Source organism: Coloeus monedula, assembly GCF_965178545.1.
Source record: "Coloeus monedula genome assembly, contig: HAP1_SCAFFOLD_96, whole genome shotgun sequence".
Classification (NCBI taxonomy): domain Eukaryota; kingdom Metazoa; phylum Chordata; class Aves; order Passeriformes; family Corvidae; genus Coloeus; species Coloeus monedula.
The window spans coordinates 283,922-307,475 of NW_028120806.1; positions in this window are offsets into that span (position 1 = coordinate 283,922).

Here is a 23,554-nt window from a genome sequence, read left to right on the forward strand (position 1 = left end):
GCGTCGGCGTCGCGTTCAGGCAGCCGAATAGACGCAGCTTGGGGGGGGGGGCCTTCCCTGCCGCCATATTGAGAAGGTCAGAAAACAGTGCACACGACCGCCATCTTGAGTGTGGCAGTGACGACACTTCCGCCCTTCGCCGCCATCTTGGGTGCTGGCAGAAGCCACTTCCGGTCGAGCCGCCATCTTTAGTGTGGTACACTTAGGGCCCCCGCCGCCCCTCACAAGGGCTTCTGTCTAGTCGGCTGCCTGAATCCGGCCCCAACTCCGACGCCGGCCCCGCGCTTTCCGCGCGATTTTCCGCCGTGCTTCCCGGTGCGAGGACACGGCTGGCGGGGTCAGCCGCGCCGGAGGCGGGCGACGGCTCCGCGACCGGCGGCAGGCATCGGCAGGGACACCTCTCGCAGGGGGCCTACTGCGTCCGCCATCTTGAGTGTGGCGGAAGTGTAAACCACCCTCTGCAAGGTCCTGGCAGATAATAAAATAATAAAATAAAATAAAGACTGTCATATTCTAATAAAAACGTCACTTAACGCCGTCCCGAGAGCGCGGAACTGCGCCTTCCTTTCCGAGCCGCCTCCTTGAGAGCGACACGCGGGCGGCTCGATTCCGACCGTGCCCGCCCGGTGCCTCCCGCCCGGGTCGCGCTGCGACCGCGCCTCTGCTGCCCGGCAAAACCGGCCCCGCCGGGCCGCCCCCCGCGCTGTCATTCCCCGCGGTCGCCGCCCCGCACGGCGCCCGTTCCTTTCCATAGCTGTGGCCCCGCTCGTGCACGGCCGTGTCCCTTGGCGCTGCCAACCGCCCTTCGCCCCTCCCCTCCGCTGACAGACCCGGCCCCGCTCGCTCCCGCTCCTTGCCACGCTCGGCAGCCACCGAGGCCGCCGCCCTCTCGGCTCAGCCGGCACCGGGCGGCAGCAGCGCCGGGGCGCCGTGTCGGGGGCGGCAGTGCCGCGCTCTCGCCACCAGGCGGCAGCAGCGCCGCCCAGCTCAGCCCGGGGGCAGGCACAGAGCACAGGGAAAAGCCGGCTCCGGGCGCTCTGCAGCTCCTGCAGCCCGAGCGTCTCGGCTCCTGCGGCCAGGCGCTTGCTGCTTTCCTTCCTACAGAAAAACGCCGGCTCCTTATTCTCAAAACCTGCGGATCTCTATTCCCAGCTTCTTATATTGCTGTATGCAACAGAGTAGACAGAGAGGGCTGGCTCATTTCAAAATGAATTTACATCTACATCAGTAGCATTTGCCTATAGACGTAAAAGTGAAGAACTTAACAGGTTTTAGTATTCTGCACACAGCCCTCGCTGGGAGGAATGGTAAAAAGTTAAAAACAAATGAAATTTTAAAAGTAGAAAGTTAGAAACAAAGTTACAACGGCAGAAATTTAGAAACAAACAAAGAGGTAAAATACAAGAAACAAACAAATTTCTAAAGGGAGAAAGTTGAAAACAAACAAAGTTAGAAACAAACAAACAAAAAAATTAGAAACAAACAAAATTAGAAAGGTAGAAATTTAGAAACAAAGTCAGAAAGGCAAGTGTTGAGCCTTTGACAGGGTACCCCTCCTTCTTGGACCAGGGTGAAAGAGCAGAGGATGCTGCTGTTCTGCTAAGTTCTTTATTTCACGGTCTCACAGCTGTCTTGAAGGCAGAGTTCGAATGGGGTTACATGATAAAGCCAAGCAGCAGCAGCAGGCAAAAACAGCTTCTTCTATATGCTCCATACACTCTATTTTTTCTTACAGAAGTGTGGATTCCATTTGTTCATTGACCAGTAAGATTAACACACGATTCTAGTTTTCCTTAAACCCATCCTGGTCTAATTCTAACAGTCGTAAGCCTCACACAAGTGTCATCTGCCCTTGTTCCATAAGGAATCCCTCTACAGACAGGGAGTTGTCATCGGCCCCGTGCTCATGGGCTGCAGGGGACACCTGCACTGAGGAGGAAATGGAAATGGGAAAGAGGGAACTGCAACCTGATGGGACGCACCTCTGGCACCACATTTCCTCTTCTTCCTGCTGTCCCGGAAAACCCCAAGTAAATCCAGTCCCTCAGACCTTGCATCCCTGAACACCAGGAGAGCCGGTGTTTTACCCAGATCCCAGTGCCCTGCACGGCTGCGCTGACACGAGCACAGGCCGATCGCTCCGCCCAGCACCATCCCTCATTTTCTTCCCATTGCTCCCCAAGCGTCCCCAAAGCACCCCAGCGTGTCTGTGCCGGGGCCAGGGCCTGCCCCAAGCCCGACCAGAGGCTGTCACCCAGCCCTGCACCAGCTCCCACCCCCGGTGAGCTGGGAATGCACTGAGAGCTCGGCTCCCCGGGCTCCCCAGCACCCAAACCGGTCCTCAGACACACAGAAATGCCCAACCTGCCCCTCTGGGCACAGCCAAACACCACAATTCCATCATCCCCAAGCAACTCTGGCACTTGCCTCTTCACCTCTGCCCATTTCCAGTAGCCGGGGCTAGGACCGGGCTGTCAGTAATAGCATTCCCTAGGCAGTTCATCCCAGCGCAGAGGAGAAGAGGAGCCTGTCCCTGACCCACACCATGGGCAGGACAAGGGGGGCCCTAGCTGGCTTTGCCTACTCCAGCACCACAGCTCTTGGTCCCAAAGATGGGGCGAGTTCAGTGGTTTTTCCTGTCCTGAAAGAGAGCAGAAAAGGGAAGTTAATCCCACTGTGGAATCCAAGACTCCTGCATTTCCTATTTCTGCTCTGATTGCTCACCGTGGAGTTTTAGCCATGGAAAAAAAAGGAGAATGACACCATATCAAATAAAAAGTTGATTAATCCACGTAGGGGCTGTGGAGAGGATACAAAGGAGCTTTTCCATGATTTTGGGGCTTGAAGAGGGACTGAATTTCCCTCAAAGCTGGGAAGGGCCTGAGGATAATAAAGCAAAGGAGCAGCTTCATCTCTCCCTGGCAGAGAGCTCGGGGCTCCATTATGGATACAAATCAATTCCAGCAGGATTTCAAAGGGTTTCTTTAGGATGTCAGGTCCCTCTTTATCAGACCCCTGCTGGGATTCAGGGCCTGCCTGGTCACGGGGTGCTTTGATAAGGGCTGGATTTAAATCCCAGATCTGAGAACAGACATGAAAGGTCCCTGGGTTTCTAGGGGGTTGAAAAACTCAAGCTGGATTCGCTGCAGAGCTGAAAAATCAGGGTAAGAGAGAGCAAGGAGTGGCCAGCAGGCCCAGGCTCCTGATCACGCCCCTGGGATCCATGGGATCCATAGGATCCACGGCCTCTGGCACGCTGCTCCAGCACCCTGCAGGGTGACTGACAGCCGGGCAGGGGAAGGAGCCACCAGCAGCTCTGCCATGTGCACCATCATTCACCTTGCACGTGGCCTAAACAGCCACCAAGCACTGATGGACTGACTGAGCCGAAAATATCGGAGAGATCTCAGTTTGCACTCCAAATTCCCTGCAGCCTGTTCCCTTCCTGATCCATCCCTTCAAGCAGCAAGAGTGGAATTCCTTCCATCGTTGCTCTTTCCCTCCTGTTTTCCACTCAACAAGAAAAAGAGCAGCCACGTGAACAGGAGTAAAAGCCCCAAACCCACAAAAAAGCACATTCTCAGCATCACTAATCCCTGCCAAACTGCCAGGAACCTTCCAAAACTACATCCAAGCTTGGAAACAGGGATCCAGTTGTTTGTTTAAGCAGCTATTGATCCAGTCTCTTCCAGCTAATTAAACTATTCACTATTTAAACTCATTAAACTGCTCATCCTGCTCCTGGCAGCCAGAGGCAAAGAAGAAATCGTGTCTAGATTAAATGGTGTTGGTGAATGTGCCCATCCCAGTCCTTGGAGAGGTTGGAATTGCATCCCTGTTCCTCTGCTCTCTTTTCCTTCCTTTTTCTTGCAGTGATTCCCACCCGGATTCCTCAGCTCCAGCTCTCTGAGCAGCCTCAGGGGGAGCATTTCATCCCCTTGGAGCCAACTCCATTTGTTGCATCCTTCATGCCTCAACCACCCCTAAAAGCAGGCAAGTGCTGATGGGCAGTGCAGCTGCTTCCACTTGGGAATGTTTCCAGTGGAACAGGGAGGGAATTCTGAGAAGCTTCCACCCACTGCACGTTATTGCTGGATAAAAGGTGAGGCAGCAAAGGATCAACAAAGGGAGATTTCAGCAAGACAAAGTCCAGACAGAGAGGCTGCAAGTGTGGCTGGGGCTGCTAAACTGGGAAAACTGCAAGGTCAGGCTGTGGGAACATGGATTATACTGAGGTCTGGAACTGGTGTTGGGAAGAGAAGGAGAAGGAGAAGGAGAAGGAGAAGGAGAAGGAGAAGGAGAAGGAGAAGGAGAAGGAGAAGGAGAAGGAGAAGGAGAAGGAGAAGGAGAAGGAGAAGGAGAAGGAGAAGGAGAAGGAGAAGGAGGAGGAGAAGGAGAAGGAGAAGGAGGAGGAGAAGGAGAAGGAGGAGGAGGAGGAGAAGGAGAAGGAGGAGGAGGAGAAGGAGGAGGAGGAGGAGGAGAAGAAGGAGAAGGAGAAGGAGAAGGGCCCGAAGTAACTGCACAGTGAATTTCCTTACCATGAGCCAGGCTCATTCCCTGAGCTGACCAATATCTCCAAGCTCCCCTTCATGGCACAGCCCTGCCAGTAAAGAACAGAAGTTCCTGCTGCTCCCACTGGAATTCTGTAGCGTGCCTGGCATTCCATACGTTCTGCTGCCTGAGAATTCCTGCAGCCGTCCTTGGGAAGAGCAGTTCACTGCCACAGGAGGAACAAGAGGAAAGCAGCTGCCACTCTCGGGTTCTGTGCCCTGTAAAAAGTAAAACCAGATAAAGATCAAAGCTCCATAAAGCTGGAACCATCTCCAACCTCGGGACAGCACTTCTGTGGGAAAAGCGTAGATGGGCAATTAGGAAGGAGATCATCATGCAAATGGGCAAGGGGGGGGAATTAAATCTGCTGCTTTCTGATTGAGGCCTGCTTCAATTTGCAGCCTTTATAATATCAGTTTAATGGGACTTTTTGTGCTTTAAAGAGGTTTTTATTAGCTGGGGGTTGTCCCTGCCTGGACTGAGGCACAGCACAATGAGTCTCCTGCCTCCTGAAGCCGTGTCGTTATCCCAGCATCTGAAATTAAAAACCAGCACTCTGGGAAACCTCTCTACTCTGAGGAGAAGTGTGAGGAGCGTTTGGGTCTGTGGAAAGCCTGGAACAGCTCTGAGAGACACCAAACATCCTGTGGATCCCAATAAACAGCAAAACATTCCAGCAGCTCCTTCCAACACCGCCCTTGTAGGGAACTCTGTCACCCCAGTGGGTATTTGTGGGAGTAAGGAAGAAATCCCACTAATAACCTCAGTGTGATCACCTCTGGTTCGTCTGGGGATAAATCTCCTTTATCCTTCTGGGAGAATAAAGGAATCCAATGCTGCCTTAATCCCCTGCTCCTCAGAGTCTGCATTTCCAGAATCCATCTCCTGGCCCAGCATGGGAAGGGTTGTCCAGCGCTGGAACAGCTGCCCAGGGCAGTGGTGGAGTCACCAACCCTGGAAGTGCTCATAAAATACATGGATATGGCACTTGAGTGTTCATAAAATACCTGGGTAAATACATGGGTAAATATAGGAATAAATACATGGATAAACATATGGATAAACATATGGATAAATATAGGGATAAATATGTAGGGATAAATATGTATGGATAAATACATGGCACTTGAGGTCATGGGTTGGTGTGACCATGGTGGTGGTTGATGTTTGGACTTGATGATGCTAAAGGCCTTTGCCAGCCTCAACAACCCCAGGATTCCATGATTTTCTGCCTTTTTCTCCTGCTCTGGGGCTGAGAAACTCCTTGAGCGGAGCAGCAGTGGGAGCAGGGAGCCACAGGCTGCACATCAGAGCTCTGCAGGCACTTTTAATCCACCTCTCTTCATGTTCATGGAAGATGGCACAGGAAATCTCTCAGCCCGAAAGCATCTCCCCAGCTCTGCACACCCGGGACAAAGCCGAGGTGAATGATCCCCTCCAAGCTCCTTCCAGAGCCATTCCAGCGGCAACCAGAGGCAGCAGTTCCTAGAGAAACGGCTCCTATCCAATTCAGGAGCCTTCCCTTGGGGAGGAGACATCCATTTCCCCTTCTACCTGTCATTCTTCTTCATTCATGGACTCGATAAGGCAGGAAATCTGGCAGGCTTGAAGTAAAAAACGAGCTGTTCACAGCAAAGAGAGCCTCAGCGGGTAAAAAAAAAACAAACCCCAAACTGTTGGAATCAAGATGAAGTTAATAGGAGCAAAAATAAATAGAAACAGACCCTAAATGTAAATGAACATTACATCACCACTGGCATTTCAGCTCCTTTTCAAATACAGAAATAGCAGCAGATTTAACTTGCAGAAAGTTGCTGTGTTCACACAGCCAGAGCTGCTTCAGGGGCACAGCCCTGAACCTTCTGCTCCCCAAAACAACTCAAGACTCGAGAAAGGAGAAACAGGGATCAGGCAGAGGGGGAAAATCCCAACTTCCCGGTCAAAAGAGGTTAAGAGAAATACAATTCCATCCCTTAACTCTGTGGAGATGGGATCTGTTGGCGTTTGCCAGCTCCAGAGGAGTTCACTCCACCTCGGGCAGATCGGAGGTGAAAGCAAATAATGCAACTGCAGCCCCGGAGAAGGCTGGGCTCTTAATTGACAGAGATTCCAGAGAGAGGGAAATAACCTCCAGTACCATTTGGGCAGCAGGTTTCTCTCCCAGCTGCCACCTCAAATCCTCGAGATCCCCGTTGGCCACCCAAAATTCCAGGCACCATTTCCAGCCTGGAAACAAACTCAGAATGCTCTCAGAGTGAGACCTTAAAGCTGGAGCACCTCAGCCCCCACACCTGCTCAATCCCTGCTCTCCCAGGGGCTCAGCCTGGAGAAAAGGAGGCTCCAGAGAGACCTTTTCTCTCTCTGGAATTCCCTGACAGGAGGGGGCAGCTGGGGGGGGGGGGGGGGGGGGGCGGGCTCTGCTCCCAGGGAACAGGGACAGAAGTTCTGAGTCATTTCAGGGAGTGAAGAGTTACAGGGCAGGAAACAAAGGCAGCTGAAGAAGATCTGAGACGATTTTCCCTTATTCTTACACACCTCAGACATTCAATTTTGTCCAAGTTTATGTCTCGAATTTAAACCCAACTCCTTCCCTGTGGGAAGGAGGAGATGATCCCGGCCTGCCATGTGCCAGAGCGAGAGTGACAGAGGGAAGGATGTTACTTGGGGAAGGGTGGCACACTGACATTTCATCGTGGCTGATATGGCAGAGAGACTTCATTTTTTTTAACAGCAAAAGCTTCAATATTTCACAAAATCTGTGTTCCCTGTGATTATTTGTAAAGCATTGTGGATGGGCTTGGCACTTCCCTGACAGAAACACTGGCAGGGCTCTGCCTGGAGGGATCTATAATTGAAGATGGGAAGAGTGGATGGGAGGACAGGGATGCAGCAGAGGGAGATCAGAAAGAGAATTACGAATTCTTTCATTCTTTTCTGGATTTTTTGGGTTCTTTTAATGTGATCCATTTTAAATCCAGGCTTAAGATCTGATTCAACTTCAGATTTTTTTTGCTGCCCAAACTTTCTTCTGTCCCTGGCTGGAGCAGAAAACCAAAATTTCAAAATTCCTCATGAAATAAATAGGAGGGTGGTGTGGGAACAGCCTCACTTTCCCAGGTGGAAACACTTCCCTCGGGGTTTATCATTCTGGGAACAATTCTGGCCCAAAGAAGGGGAAGCACAGAGTGGCACTGCCAGGGTGTGACACGGCCAGGGCACAAGGAGGCCCTGGGTTCTCCTCCAGGTTTGTTTGTGGAAGGTTTGGGGTGGTTTGGGGTGGCTGAAGGGTTTCTGACAGCATTAATTGGGAGTCAATCCCCCTACGGATCCCCATTCCCAGTTCTCCCAGGAAGCTCCTGCAATGGTCTCTAAGGGGTTAATGGAATATCTGCTTTTCCCTGCACGGATGACGGGGCCCAAAGCACTTCCCTGGCCCTGCAGGAGCCCCAGCACTGAAAATCCCCGAGCAACACCTCGGAGCTGCCGCAGGCACCCAGACAGAAGGGGAAGGTGCCCGTTCCCTCAGCTCCCGGCTGCCAGATGGGGGAATATTTTGGGCTTTTGGGAAAAGCGTTGGGTTTCCACCTTTTCCCTGCGTGTGAGGAAGCGCCTGGCACCAGGGAATGCTCTGCTGAGCTGGGAGGCCCCGGCATTCCTGGAGAGAAATCTTTAGGATTAGGTGGGGGATTACACCACCTGCTCCCTTTCCCTGTGGCTGGGGGCACCAGGCTGAGGGCACAGCGGGCGGGATGTGCCGGAGACCCAAATCCCACTGGAACCACGGCGTTTTCCATCCCCTTGGGTCCAATTCCGGGCAGGAGCAGCACCTGGAGGACAAAGCTGCGCGGCAGCCGAATGCCGGGTGACAAAACCCCTGAAAAACAGGCTTGAGGAAGTGGCTGGGTGGAAGGGTGAGCTGAGGGAGGTGGTAATTAGAGCACTGGGGGAAGGTGGTAATTAGAGCACTGGGGGAAGGTGGTAATTAGCTCTGCTGCTCACCGTGGCTCAGCCTTCAGCTGTCACTCACCCACGCCTGGAGCCTGTGGAACACGTTCCTGTCCCATCTGCGAGGGAAACGCTTCCCCTTCCCTCTTCCTGCAAAAGCAGAGGAATCCTTGTCCCTGGATGACCAAGGCCGGGCCAGGGGTGGAGACGCCATCCCTGCAAGGCTTCAAAAACCGTGGATGTGGCGCTGGAGGACAGGGGTGGCTGGGGAGCGTGCTGGTGGGGCTGGGTTGAGGGTTGGACTTGGCGATCCCAAAGGTCTTTTCCAGATATTCTCCTGCAAATAGAATGTTTATATAATAAAGCACACAATTTGGAGCTCGTTAAACAGTTATATTTCAGTCAAAACTCTGCACATAATCTCTTCATGAGGGGTTTTGAATTCCACCTCCCCTCTGCAGCAGCGATCCCGTGATTCCAACACGGATCTCCAGTCCCCTTTGGCATTTTCTGATTTCCAGGCAACATCTCATGGCCTCAAAAGCCTTGGTAGACTTAATCAAAACTGGGCTGAGTCTAAAGTGGACTCGAGCACAACGTTCAGGTGCAATGGATGCTGCTGGAATGGGGGCTCTAATGCCAGGTGTCACATCCTCCCAAACTTCCAGCTCCCGGAACTAGAAAGGAGCTTTAATGGATGGAAAAGAAATCCCCAAACCACAACCCCGTGGGAATCAGGGATGCAGGACTCGGCTGTGCTGCCATCACTCCCTCAGGAATAGCCAGGTTTAGCTCATTCTGTCTGCCCAGAGAGGAGGATTTGCCCCTGGATGCCCTGGAATGTTCCAGGCCAGGCTGGACACTGGGGCTGGGAGCAGCCCGGGACAGTGGGAGGTGTCCCTGCCTGTGGCAGTGCTGGCACTGGATGAGCTTTAAGGTCCTTCCAAGCCCAAATGGTTCTGTGAGTCTTAGAGCCCTGAAATTCTCATGACAGAGGTGGAACTGCAAGAGCTTAAGGTCCCTTCCCAAAGAAACCCCATTGCACGACTCTGCAGCTTCTGGAGCCCTGGGTCCATGGAAATGCAGTTGCAGAGGAGCTCCGAGGAAATGGGTGTTTTGGGGAGAGCAGAGTGGCTGGAAGAGAGGAACAGGAACAGTCTCCTCGAGCAAGCCCTTGTGTCTCAGGGAGCGGGATCGGCTCGCTCCTAACGCACCTGGTGACTCCCAGAGCAGGGGATGGAAATGCAGCCCAGGTCCGAAAGAAACCTCTGCGCATCATGCGCGGGCGCGCTGCCCCACTGCGCGCGGCCCCCGCGCGGGCGCGGTTGCTACTGCGCATGCGCGGGCGCGGTTGCTACTGCGCATGCGCGGGCGCGGTGGCTACTGCGCATGCGCGGACGCGGTTGCTACTGCGCATGCGCGGGCGCGGTGGCTACTGCGCATGCGCGGGCGCGGTTGCTACTGCGCATGCGCGGGCGCGGTGGCAACTGCGCATGCGCGGGCGCGGTTGCTACTGCGCATGCGCGGGCGCGGTTGCTACTGCGCATGCGCGGGCGCGCGGGCTACTGCGCATGCGCGGGCGCGCGGGCTACTGCGCATGCGCGGGCGCGGTTGCTACTGCGCATGCGCGGGCGCGGTTGCTACTGCGCATGCGCGGGCGCGGTGGCTACTGCGCATGCGCGGGCGCGGTGGCTACTGCGCATGCGCGGGCGCGGTTGCTACTGCGCATGCGCGGGCGCGGTTGCTACTGCGCATGCGCGGGCGCGCGGGCTACTGCGCATGCGCGGGCGCGCGGGCTACTGCGCATGCGCGGGCGCGGTTGCTACTGCGCATGCGCGGGCGCGGTTGCTACTGCGCATGCGCGGGCGCGCGGGCTACTGCGCATGCGCGGGCGCGGTTGCTACTGCGCATGCGCGGGCGCGGTTGCTACTGCGCATGCGCGGGCGCGGTTGCTACTGCGCATGCGCGGGCGCGGTTGCTACTGCGCATGCGCGGGCGCGGTTGCTACTGCGCATGCGCGGGCGCGGTTGCTACTGCGCATGCGCGGGCGCGGTTGCTACTGCGCATGCGCGGGCGCGGTTGCTACTGCGCATGCGCGGGCGCGCGGGCTACTGCGCATGCGCGGGCGCGCGGGCTACTGCGCATGCGCGGGCGCGCGGGCTACTGCGCATGCGCGGGCGCGGTTGCTACTGCGCATGCGCGGGCGCGCGGGCTACTGCGCATGCGCGGGCGCGGTTGCTACTGCGCATGCGCGGGCGCGGTTGCTACTGCGCATGCGCGGGCGCGCGGGCTACTGCGCATGCGCGGGCGCGCGGGCTACTGCGCATGCGCGGGCGCGCGGGCTACTGCGCATGCGCGGGCGCGGTTGCTACTGCGCATGCGCGGGCGCGCGGGCTACTGCGCATGCGCGGGCGCGGTTGCTACTGCGCATGCGCGGGCGCGGTTGCTACTGCGCATGCGCGGGCGCGGTTGCTACTGCGCATGCGCGGGCGCGGTTGCTACTGCGCATGCGCGGGCGCGGTTGCTACTGCGCATGCGCGGGCGCGGTTGCTACTGCGCATGCGCGGGCGCGGTGGCTACTGCGCATGCGCGGGCGCGGTGGCTACTGCGCATGCGCGGGCGCGGTGGCTACTGCGCATGCGCGGGCGCGGTGGCTACTGCGCATGCGCGGGCGCGGTGGCTACTGCGCATGCGCGGGCGCGGTGGCTACTGCGCATGCGCGGGCGCGGTGGCTACTGCGCATGCGCGGGCGCGCGGGCTACTGCGCATGCGCGGGCGCGCGGGCTACTGCGCATGCGCGGGCGCGCGGGCTACTGCGCATGCGCGGGCGCGCGGGCTACTGCGCATGCGCGGGCGCGCGGGCTACTGCGCATGCGCGGGCGCGCGGGCTACTGCGCATGCGCGGGCGCGCGGGCTACTGCGCATGCGCGGGCGCGCGGGCTACTGCGCATGCGCGGGCGCGCTGCCCTTCTTATATTAAAACCAAAATTTTCACTCTGTCCCCTGTAGATTTCCTCGTATGTACCTTCAAAACGTTCATTCTGTCCCTCACAGATTAGCTCAGGTCTTTTCCCTCAAATTGTCTCTGACTTTCCCCTACCAATAAGAACATCAATTTTCATCCCAAAATGTCACCTACTAATTGCCCCGATTTTACCTCAAAACGTTCATTTTCTCCCATACAAATTAACTCACATTTTACCCCCAAAACGTTCGTTTTATCCCCTACAGAACGTGCCCACCATCCGAGCAACAGGACCGCGAATGCCTGGCGGCAGCAGCGCCACCGCTCCGCGATTTGCGCTCTGGCCACTGAAGCCCCACACGGCCGGGACAAGCATGAGGCGGCGGCACCCACGGAAATCGTGAGGTCGTGGCCTGCGGTACGGGATGTTACCCCCTGAGCGGCAGCACCGAGCGTAAAAAGCCGCCGCGCCCGCACGGCCTTCCCGCGGCGCTGCGCGTGGGTAGCTGCGGCCGCTCCCTGCACACGCGCAGCTTTCTTCAGCCGGCATCGTTGGGCCAATGCGCGCCTGCAGCTGCTCCCCGGGGTGGCTGTAGTGCCTCCTGTGCACCAGCAGGTGGAAGCAGCGAGCAGCACCACGCAGCTCTCCCGCTTCCCTGCGCGCACGTCGCTTTCTGTCGTTGCACCGGTGCGGTTTTCCGCGTTACTGCACGGGCACGGCTTCTCAATTTACTGCGCGTGTGCCGCTCTCCAAGTCGTTGCTCATTCCTTTGCTTTTTTGAGTTCTGCCGCTTATGTGCAGGTATTTTTGCTGGGGGTTTTTTAGGTTTGAGGAGTTTTATTACTGCTTTTTAACTGCACGTGCACGGCGCTGCTGAGTTCACATGCACGGGTGCGGTGTTCTTACTTGCGGTGTTAGCGAGAAGGAGAAGAGCCCAGCCCGTGCTTGGGTTCGGGAGGAGTGCAGCAACGCGCAAGACGAACGTTTGAAACAACGCAGGTCAGCGCGGTGCAAACGACCTGGCAGGTGAGGGTAGCGCACAGCGAAAGGCTACTACGCGCACAGTAGCAGAAGTCAGAATTGTGACATGGAAAAACATGCTTTCCTTCTCGCCCCCGATACAGGAGTCCAGGATGGACGCTTGGAGCACGTCCATCAGAGCACCAAGGACCTCTGCAGGAGCCACAGCCCTAAAGACTCACGATGGCACTGAACACCTCTGTGCTCTGTTAACCAAAGACTGGGGCAGATCATGCCTGAAGAAAGAGTGGTCTCTGTTTTTTTCCAAGCTGCTACAGAAACAAACAAAGGTAGAAAGGTAAAAATGAACAAAGGAGGGAAGGTGAGAAAGGTCGTTTGAAAGTCAAAGTCAGAGAGAGAGAGAGAGAAAGAAAGTCAAAGTCAGAGAGAGAAAGTCAAAGTCGGAGAGAGAAAGTCAGAGAAAAGAAAGAAAGTCAGAGAGAAAGAAAGAAAGAGTCACAAAGAAAGAGAAAGAAAAATAGAGAGAAAAAGGAATAGAGAAACAGAAGAATAGGGTTTGAGAGAAAAAGAAATCGAGTTTAAAAGAGAATTAGTGTTGAAGAGAAAAAGAGAAACTGAGAAATAAAGTGACAGAGACATCCAGAAACAGTTAAACAGTGAGAAAAAGATAAAGAGTTAGAAAAAGTCAAGTGAGGAATAGACTGAAAAGTAAAGCAAAGCAGAGCAGCAAAGCAAGAAATACGGCAAAAAAATTACTAAACCACACCAAAGGAAGAGAGCAACCAAAAGGGGGGAGGGGGGGTATCTTTATTAGGGTTTATTCAACTTGATTGAACGAGGGTTTTTTATTTACACTTCAGCAAAGCAAGTGGAAATAACAACATACACAAGCACAAATACAATCCATATGCACACTGGTCAAAGTCCAATTGACATACAGAGCAATATGTGCAAGTGCAGCAGCAAACACCAACACAGAGCAACACAAGCCAACCCCCTATCAGTACAATGTAACAATTGTTCTATTTCTGGAAAATTCATTACATTTTATTGTTTCAGGAAACCCAAAACAACAGCAGCACAGGGAGAAGAAAACACTCATCCACCACACACCTCCTTCAGCTGACACACAAACCCACCCTCGCTCTCGTCTCAAGAGCACCCCATGGGAACGCGGTTCCCGGGAGCCCCAAAATCATCCCGCCTGACAAATCCCCGGCACGGTCGGCACCCAAACCCTGGCGATGAACGGCACCTCACAGACCGGCCGGGTCCCAGATAAACAAACCCAGCCAGGAGGGAAAACATCCCCAGCCAGCGCAGCTGGGTTGTTTTTACTCTGAGTTTAAAAAGCAGCTGAAAAGCCTGAAAGGCAAAACTCACACACACAAGGTTAGGACCATTCCACACACGCACTCTTCTCGCAGGCAGACAGACACAGGCACACACACACACAGTCACACACCCTTCAGCTTACACCCTGACTGCAGCCCTTACTCCAAACATTCCAGCCATGGAGATGCTCCGACACAGCTTCTGGATGCCGCTCCTCGACGTCGAACGGCGCGCGCCGGGAAAATCGGCAGCGTCGGTGACCGCGGAGATCCGGAGCCGCCTCGGGGACCTGCGAGACAACGGGAGGCGGTCAACAAGATGCCGAGGGCTGGGAGTTATTCCCACACCGGGCCCATAAGTCTTCTGCCCAAAAACCCATGAAAAAGAGATGAACCACTAAGTTTTATAACTCTTCTACTCAACCGTGACCCTACGTGCCGGGGCAGGGCAGCTCAAACCCAGAAAGCACACAGGGAAGTGTTTTACCATGTACAGCCCCGTGAAACAGAGTGGGCCGAGAGGCAAGAACTAAAACGCAGGGGAAAGCAGGGATTAGATACAATAAAATGTCGGTAGGGCCTTTTTTAAGCTGAACCTAAGTCGATCACTACATCAGGTTGAACTCTATGTTCACTTCCAAAGACATATGTCTTTTCAAATCCAGACAGCTGGTTTAGAACTTCTGTGTTGCTGTTTAGACATCAAGCTTTGGGGCTGAGGTTTTTTTATTCCCAGGTGCTTGCTGGCAGTAAAAATACACTTCACATCTGCAGTGTGTGCACGTGGCTTGGGCTGTGGATTCTGGGGCAAAAAAAATTCAGGAATCAGGGAAAGAAAGAGATGGAAAAGAGAAAGGGAGTGTGAAGGGAAAGGGAAAGGGAAAGAAAGGTGGAAGAGAGAAAGGGAAAGGAAAGGAAAGGGAAGGGAAAGGAAAAATTAGACATAGAAATAATATTAAACCCAAAAATAAAAATAAATATGATGCCGCTCCCTATCCCGTTCCCCCGTTCCCCATCCCGTTCCCCGTCCCGTTCCCCATCCCGTTCCCCATCCCGTTCCCCGTCCCGTTCCCCATCCCGCTCTCCCGCTCCTCGCTCACCGCCCGGGCCCGTCCGTGCCCGCCCGCCCCAACCGCTCCCGCCGATTCCAACTGGCCACGCGCAGCCCCGCCCCGCCTTCCCATTGGCCGCTGGGCCCGTCAATCACGCGGGAAACCCCGCCGCCCGCAGGCGCTGTCCCACGGCGGCCGCTGGAATGCGGCCCGGGCACATCCCCAAGGGAAAAGGAGGCACAAAATGAGGAATTGGGAAGTAAAAGGGGAAGGCTGCGCAGCGCCCGCGGCGCCCCGACAACGAGGAGCAGCCCCCACTCCTCTCCCCATCTTCGTTTTGCACCCCCGAGCCCTGCACGTTATCAGGGAGCAGCCCCAACCCTCTCCCATCATTAACTCGGAGATATTCCATGGTTTTTCCAAACTGCTGAATTTATTGTGCTGAAGAGCCGCTTCATTCAGCACACACCGGTCCATAGAGCTGCATAGAAAAGTGCTGAGATACAATTCCAGGCTTCCCCAGCCCATCTCCAGGTGTCACCCCCAGCCCTCCCAGGGGCTCCCAGTTCCCAGGGCAGAGCAGAACCAGCACCCAGCCAGCAGCTCCTCGGTCCTGCGAGGTATGTGGCACTTCCAAAAGTACACCATGCCTTGGAGCAAGCTGAGCAAACAATTCCAGACCTAAAACCTTCAATCCCTGCACGTCAAGGCAGACTCACAAATGCCCAAGAATTCGCACCTGCCATGGAAAAGTTAAAAGATCAACGTCTGCCTGAACTGCATTTGCAGAGTCCAATTGCACCCATTTTGCTCTGCCTCACGCTCGCAAATTGCCCGGAACGTGCTGTGGACAACAGCCTGGAAACCATGGAAAACTCCTGACACTGGTATCCCGACTCTGCCTCCTGCAGACACCCAGCTCAGGGAAACCTTTGCAGCAAAGCACATCCCAAAGGAGCTGTTTTCCCCGAGGAAGCCCAGCAGCGGCAGCGCTGGCCCAGAGCACAAAGCAGCAGCTCTGCTGGGGAAGAGCATCCTTCAGTTCCTCTGCTGCTCACTTGACCAGAGAGCTGTTCCTAGGCCACATTCACTGCCCCACCCTGGATGAAATACCTGCACCCCCCCTTCCAAGTGCTCACTGCTCCCTGCTGTTCACGTGACCTTTTCTACATCAAACTACCAGGAACAGTGCCCAGACAAATGGAGACCTTTCAAAAAAAAAAAAAAAAAAAACACCTGGGTTTGCATAAATAAGCACTGAACCTAAAAACTTTTATGTTTCCAGTATTCCAACCATGTCCAGATGGTGAGCAGGTGCTAAAAATAACAACAGAAAAGCACAAAAAGACACAAATCTTCCTTCTCGACCTTCAATATCCTCAATTCAGGAAAATCACCAAACTCAACAGCTCTATATAGAAGGGGAAAAAACCCCACGTGTACTTTGAGCTGGTGAGAAGAACAGGAACCTGCAGCAATTAAGGCTGCACAGTCCACAGCAGCGAGAGCTCAGCACACGTCCAGACAGGCAATTCCAGCACCTAAATTAAAAAAAGAAGAAAAAGTTGATTACTTTTTTTAAAAGTTACTCTAAGTTAGTAAAACCAAACCAGCCTTTGCTCTTGATTTTGGCTCACTGATGCACACACACACACAAGAAGCCAATGGTCACACAGGGCCCCCTTGCAGAATTCCTGATCCAAACCCTCGCCTTTCCTGCCCAGCACTGAGGGAAATCTGACAGAGGATTCATAAAGAGCCCTCGCTGAGAGCAGTCATCGCCCCAGGCCTTCAGGCTTGGCAAGATCCTGAAGTGAACGGACCCGAATTCAATTCCTAAATCTGAATCTCTGACAAGTCCTGTTAGAAAGACAGCGGACAGTCCATCAGAACACAGAATTAAAAGGCTGCACAAGGAATAACAGAAGCTTTTCCAGGAATAGCACAAGTTCCTTCTCTCCCTCACCGGTCCGGGACCGTGAGACCGAACCTTGGGCCCCAGGAGACAGGAGAGCTGTTATCAACACCCGAACCTCCCAAGCGTTGTTATTGCTCAGAGAGCTGCGCCGGCACTGAGCTACTCCCATGCGCCTGCAGGGCTCTGGGGAGGGGCAAGACGACCTCCCACTCCTGCCTGGAGAAATTTCAACACCCTAAAAAGTCATTTCCCTTCTCTCTCTCTGACCCACGGCCAAAGCAGCTGTGTAGAACGACCCGGGGGATTTATGGGAGGGCTGATTCTCTCAGGAAAGACCCCAGACCCTGAGGAAACAAAACCACCCCAAATTTCCAGCTGGAAACACGCTGCCTCCTGAACGGGAGCGCACAAAACTCTCTAGAGCCAGACAGGAGGTGACAGACCGGCAAAAGCCAAAAGATGTGCTCTGCTTGCATGCACTCTCTGACTGGTAATTCCACAGGAAATTCCCCACGGATCGTCAGCAGTCGCCTACAATTTGTCCTCTGCAATCATGACTGCCTTGGCTTTCTGTGGAAGCGTTTCAAACATCCAGGGAGGGTTCAGGGCCTCGGCTGGCTCGTTTATGGCTCTTCCTGACAGGCCCAGGCCAAACCCAAGCACCCCCCTCACTGCTCCAGCCCCAGGTTCAGGGAAATATTGATACGGCTTAGAAATACTCTCCTTCCCTGAAACTCAGTCCCTCCCTGCGCATCCCCGGAGAGGATTTACTCTGTCCTTTGTTCCCGACAGCACCTCTCCAGCGCAAATCCCACTTCACACAGACACTGACTAAGCAGACCTAAGGCAATGGTTCCAGCAGCAGCTGCAATCCCGAGCTCCCTCTCCTGCACAGCTCATCCAAGCACTCCCAGCAATCTCACCTCGGCCCAGACACCCTCTGTCCTCAGAGGGAAACACAACCCGATGGCACGCAGCTCTGGCACCACATTCCCTCTTCCCTTTTTCCAGCACACCAGGCTGCTGGCAATGGCATTCCCATGGCAGTTCATCCCAGCACAGAGAAGAGGAGCCTGTGACTTACCCGCACCATGGGCAGGACAAGGGGGGCCCTAGCTGGCAGGGACGGGTTCTTCTAGCACAGAGGTTTCTGAGCCCAGAAAGGAGCCTTGCTTTGGCTTCCCTGACTTATTCAGCAGCCCTCTGGAAACACGTGGCAGGGAGGGAAGCTGCTTTTCCTGACACCATTCAGCTGCCAAAACCAGTAACCCCTCCACAGTGCTCCTGCAGCCTTGCCTGGCCCTGGGGCCATAGAGCAGGAGCCTTGTGGGCATGAACCTGCCCCTGATTCATCCCCTGAGCAAAACCCGCTAGTGAAAGGTGGTGAGAGCAACCAGGGCAGGGGTGGTAAGCAAATCTGGGACCCCTTAGGAGAGGCCTGTGCCACCAGAAATGTAGAATGGTGTCTTTCAGTTGAAAGGGACATACAGTGTTCATCTAATCCAGTTGCCTCACCAAACACAGTATCTGACATACAAAACAATAAGCAGAAACCTTATTTCTGATATTTCCTCACTTCTAAGTCGCAGAACTTGCAACTAAACCTACTCAATCTGAAGATTTGCATATGTCATTTATTAGATTATTTGTAATCGTCCTCGCTGCTGAAGGGTTAACATGGTGTCCTTATATCCTGATGCTTATAAATAATTAAGGACACAGCAGAATTCTTCACTAAAATCTACTGTAGTCTTTTCCAGAACTGATTTCTAATCCTTTCCAAGACAGCTGCACAATTTATTATTAAAAAAAAAAGTGCTGAACCATATTTCACAACTTGCCAGCTGCCTGCCAGGGCAGAGGGGTGCATGGCTCTGGCAGGGAGGGCACAGCCTCAGCACCAGCCTGCCTGGAGAACCTAGCTCTGCTCAGTGCCTCAAGCAGCAGTGCCTCAGGAAGGACCCTTTCCCAGCCCATCCAAAAGGACATAGGCACTTATTGGTCTGGCCACAGGGAGGGGGTGAGTGCTGCAACGGGGAGGCTCCTGCACAAGTTTGGAGTGGGCAAAGAAGGCACAACTGAGAAGGAATGGCCACCTCAGCCCCTCTCCTTCATTACAGCTCTGCACCTTCCCCTACCTGTAGGTCATAGGGAGAGGTGACAATGGGCACTGAGGGAATTAGTTGGCTGAGCAAGCTGGTGGGCAGAAGGTCCAAGAAGCTGACTTGCAAAAAAACCCCAAAACCTAGAACGGATCATCGTGATTAACCACATATCAGAAATGCCTTCCTCTCTAATGGTAAAGCCACTGACACACTTCTTCTTCTCTTGCTTTGTCATTTATCTCGTAAATCAACCCATCTGCTTTCAAACCAAACGTGCCAAGTAAATATGAAGATTATTAGGAAGCCTTTTTATTTCCCTAGAGCAAATTAAACAGCTGGAGGTTACATTTTTTTTAACATTGCCAAGCTGTTACCAGGCATAACAAAAGGCAGTTGGCTGCACACACAGCCCCGCAATGTTTCACTGGGCTGATGCAGCAAAATCAAGGAACTTGTGCCTTGCACCCAGCTGCAAATGCCGGAGACGCACCGCTGATTTTATGGCAACTGTCACACCAGGAGAGCTGATCCTCCCAGACAGTGGAAGTACACAATTAGGTCACATTAAACATCGAGAAAATGCCACAGCAGTTCCACATGCCAACTACAAGGGAGTGACACTGGAAAACAGTTCCTAGCTGGCAAGAGCCATCCCAGCATCAGTGCATAATAAACTGCTAAAAGTTGACAGATGAAGTCTGAGGGTGCAGAAGCGTGAGCAATCGCCCAAACAGAGGGATTCGTAACATTTTCCCACAAGGCAGAGAAGTAAGACAGGCAAGCACCAAAGCCTGGTTTATTCCCCCTGGGAAGCCACCGCTACCTCCTGTTCACAGAAACAGAGGGGCTGGGTACAGCATTCCTTCAGGAGGGTTTCCTTTAGGGCCAGAATAACAAGATGAAGCAGTGGTGCTCACAGCAGAAGCTTCAGACTTGTGTAGGCTTTTTTTTCCATGTACAACACCAAGCTCCTAGCCTTACCACAGGAGCAAAAGTGTTTGCAGTGTCCTGACCATTGCACCCACACACTACAAAGTACGTCCTTGGCCAGAGGTGGACTAGCGAGAAAAGCACAGCCCAGTCTGCTTCCAGAAAGCCTTTTGCATCCTGTCAGCACCACCTACGTTCAGCTTAGTCCAGTCTTGCACACCTGAAATCAAAGGTAGTTATGAAAGGCAGCTGTTGTCACAGATAACAGACATTCTGTTGCACAATATTTGGTGCTCGCCACAAATTGCACCGAAACAACTTCTATGCCATTGCCACAACAGTGGTAATTCTTTAAAACATGAATAAAAGGGCTCTGTACAGGAGGGCAATGCTGCATGGGGAGAGAACACACCACACCATGTAAACTTCAACACTGTGAGAAGTGTCAGTCTATGTCTTTTTACTCCCATATACTCCCATGTATCTTGAAACTACTTGTGGAGTCTACTGATGACAAAAGCATGCTTAATTTTGCCTGTGATCAAAGACACGGCCATGATGCAGCAGCAAGCAGTGCACCTCAGGGAAACGTCACACAGTTTTTGGGATGGTAAGTGGGCAGCACAGCTTTCTCAGCACATGAATTAACACCTCAATTCTTTAAAAGTTTCCATTTTACCAGTTTCTTCACCAGCACTAGTTGTCGTGATCAGCAGTCCTGTTGCAATATCTCCTCTGCATGCATCCTCACAGAGCATCCCCATGGTTCGCTCCCCAACACAAGAGCAAGGCTATTCTTTACACTTTTAGGTCAGCCCTTTAGCACAGGCCAAGAGCAGCAGCTCATCCCAAAAGCAGCTGTCAGAAAGGCACAGGCAGATACGCATGCAGGAAGTAACCTCCTGAGGTACTGCTGCTGCACTGCCCGTGACCAGGTCTGAGAGCAAAGCCACGCACCAGCACATGCTAAGAACCAAGCTGAGGGCTTAGAGGAAACAACCAACCTCCAAGATATTTTGAATTGTGAAACTTAACTTAAGCTACAGCCCAGAACAAAGAAGTTATGACACCCTCATAAACCAGATTTAGTCTGCTCTGTCATGGCACAAGATTACAATGTCACACTTTCACAGAATGGTTAAAGATTGGAAAGGGACCACTGGAGGTCACCTAGTTCCCAGACATGCAAGGGTCCCCCAAAGCAGCTTATTGAGGATTGTGTCCAGATACCTTCTGAATACCTCCAAAGAGGGAGACTCCACAACTTCTCTAGGCAATCTGTTCCAGTGCTTGGGCATCCACAGAGTAAAGTTCTTGCTCGTGTACATCAGTTTCTGCCCGCTGCCTTTTGTACTATCGTTGGGCAAAACCCAACCAGAGCCTGGCTCCATCCTCTTGGCACTCTCCCTTCAGATACTGATAGACTTTGATGAGGTTCCCTCTCTGTCGTCTCTTCTCGAGGCTGACCAGGGCCAGCACCCTCTGCCTTTCCTCACACATGAGATTCTCCTTAATCATCTTTGTCACTCTAAGCCGGACCCTCTCCAGAGGCTCCATGTCTCTCCTGTCCTGAGGAGCCCAGAACTGCACACAGCACTCCAGATGCGGCCTCAGCAGGGCCGAGCGAAGGCGCGGGGTCCGTCCCTCCCGGGGAGGCTCCGGCGGCCTGTGTGAGGGCCGGGCAGGAGCGGGGCGCGCCGGCCGCTCCCTCTCGCGGCCGCGGGGCCGCGCTGGGCTCGCAGCGCTGCGGCTGCCGGGCCCTCGCTCCCGGCAGGGCCCGGCCTGGGCCCCACCGCCCGTGCGGGAGCACCGGCCGCCGGACCCGCCTCCCGGGACACAGCCCCGCTCCCGCCCGACCCCGGCCCCGCTTACAGCACCTCGAGCCCTAAGTGACAGCTGGGCTTCGCAGGACCGAGCGCCATGGAAAAAGGGAATCCAGCCGAAATACGCACGCCTCACACTCCCAAGCTGTAGGGTGGGCTCTGATGAGAGCAAGAGCTCATCAAGACAGGCCCAGCCTAACCTGGGGGAGACCTGCGACAGAGGAGCTTGAATGTCCCATACCTGGGAAAGCAACAAAAAGCCTTAACCCAAAATTATTTAAGTAGTTCATATTCAGCATAAGTTTTCCTCCCTAATTCCCCATGCCCTCCCCACGACCCCAGCCAGCCTGGGTTTTGTAGAGTAATTTTAGGGCTCCGTGTTTCTGACCAGATCTCATCTACCGTGACATGTGACAGAGCCCAGTGAGTGGAAGGCTCCAGCCCACAGATCCCCAAGAAAATCTAAGATTTCCTTGCTGCTCATGCAGTTTTCTCAGACTCTTTGTCAAAAGTTATTGGTGGCTATTTTTTAAATGAAAGGAGTAGAGGGAAAATAGCTTTGAGGCATATTGGGCTAGCATATTGTTCAGACTCTGTACAGGGACAATAAAGCTTTTAGGATCTTTTGATTGACATATATAATGAAGGTAGCTGTCAAACCTTTGTGCAGCAATTTTATTTTGTATTGACAAGCTATTTCACTGGCCAGGGTTTTGCATAAAAGGAATCATTCACATTGCTGTGGTGCTGCTATTTACAGAGCCTAGAGGACAGTGGCATCACTACAATATAAAGATTAATATTCAAATTTCTTTTGAAATACATAACTCTGTATGCAACCTATCCTACATGCACATCTTCATACAGGGAGAAAGGCATTGTTCTGCAGAGAGAAGGGGGCCTGGAGCTGCTGGGGGTTGTTGTTCATTCACTGAATCATCAAGTAGCCTTTGAAAAGCCACTTAGTCACTCTGCAGTTGAATGTTTCTCTCTGGGGAGCAGAGAACAAAGCCTCAACACAAACTGCCATCACTGTTACCAGTCAGTGGCAGAGCTCACAGAGCCAGCATGGGGTCAAGGGGCTGCTCTGAGCAGCCCTTGTGTGCACAAAGCCCAGGACAGCTGTGCTCCTCCCAAAGAAGCTTCTTTCTCCTGCCAAAGCAGTGGCAGGGTCAGCTTGGGCTACCTAAGACAGCAGTTGCTGCTTGCCCACTACCTTTCTTTGATTATGAACAATAACTTGCCAAGAAATCACTAGCCTCAGAGAAAACAGGCAGAAAGCAAACGAGAGGGCAAAGCAAAACATAAAGGAGAGGGGGGGAAAAAAAAATCCACATAAGCAAGGATGACTCTCACACTATTTGCTATGCAGTCAAGCCCACAAGTGGGTTGTGTATCTGAAGGTGGAAATACAAAGACGTGTCCTGTTCCCTGGGGAAAGGTAAGCAACTTCTCAAATGATCTTTAGAGGCTATTATCAGTCTCGCACTAGCACTGACATACCCTGTGCCCAAAGCCACAGCATGCACACACTGTATCCATAAAAAGAGATATTCATAGCTCTGCAGCTCATAGAAGTGCTGTGCCCGTGCTCTGGTACCAGTATCATTTAAAACAAAACAAAACAAAAAAAAGTTTGAGTTGCAAGTGAGGGCATGGAAGAACTTGCACGGCAAGAATTTGGAAAGAGCATGGTAATCCAGCTTGGTCAATGGGCACACAATTTTTTAAGAGTGTACCACGTTTGTTTGTTCAGTCATTCCTATATTCATTTTCAAGTCCAGAGACAGCAGCTTCATGTCTAGCCCCAAAATAACAGCACTGTCTGAGACAAAACCAGCTTGGTCAGGGGTACCAGAGCTTTTCCCAGCCCGTTTATGTAATAAAGCATTATATACAACTGTTGGAAAACATACCAGTTTAAAAATCTTTTATCTATTACTTTAGCC